The sequence below is a fragment of the Chrysochloris asiatica genome, unplaced genomic scaffold, assembly GCF_000296735.1.
Source record: "Chrysochloris asiatica unplaced genomic scaffold, ChrAsi1.0 scaffold00044, whole genome shotgun sequence".
Taxonomy (NCBI): Eukaryota; Metazoa; Chordata; class Mammalia; order Afrosoricida; family Chrysochloridae; genus Chrysochloris; species Chrysochloris asiatica.
This window is the reverse complement of record NW_006408562.1, coordinates 9,713,068-9,713,968: the sequence shown is the minus strand read 5'-3', so window position 1 is coordinate 9,713,968 and position 901 is coordinate 9,713,068.

Genomic DNA, 901 nt, shown 5'->3' with positions numbered 1-901 from the left:
TGTGTGTATGTACCACAACTTGTTTATCCATTCTTCAGTTGATGGGCACTTTGGCTGTCTCCATCTTTTTGCTATTGTAAATAGTGCAGCTATGAACATTGGTGTGCATATATTTTCCTGTGTTGTGACTTGGCTGTATTTCTTCCAACACAGATTTGTTTGCTCTTTTGGCAGCCCACAGTAAGTAATAAGGTCTTTATTATTCACTGTCCAACTATCACATGCATATAAGGCTGTTGAAAATACCATAACTTGGGTCAGGCACTCCATGGTACTTTCAGTATTCTCTTCCAATGTCATAACTCAAATGCACCAATTATTCTATGGTCTACCTTAGTCACTGTCCAACTTCCGCATGCATATGAGGTTATTGAAAATATCATGACTTTGTTCAGGTGCACCTTAGTCCTCAAACTGACATGTTTGCTCTTGAAAACTTTAAAGAGGTCTTGTATAGCAGATGTGCAATACATTGTTTGATTTCTTTTGACTGCTGTTTCCATGAGTGTTGATGGTTGATCTGAGCAAAATGAAGTTGACCATTTCAATCTTTTCTCTATTTATCTTGATGCTATTTATTGGTCCAGTGGTGAGGATTTTTGATTGTTTACACTCAGGTGTAGCCCATCCATACCAAAGGCCATGTTCTTTGATCTTCTTCAGTAAGTATTTTAAGTTCTCTTGGCTTTTAGCAAGCAAGGTTGTTTTATCTGTATAATGCAGGTTGTTAATGAGTCTTCATCCAATCCTGATGCCACGTTTTTCTTTTTATAGTCCAGTTTCACAAATTATTTGCTCAGCATATAGATTGAATAAGTATGATGGCACACACCTTTCTTAATTTGAAACCATTTGGTGTTCCCTTGTGCTGTTCGAACAACTGCCTCTTGGCCTATGTACA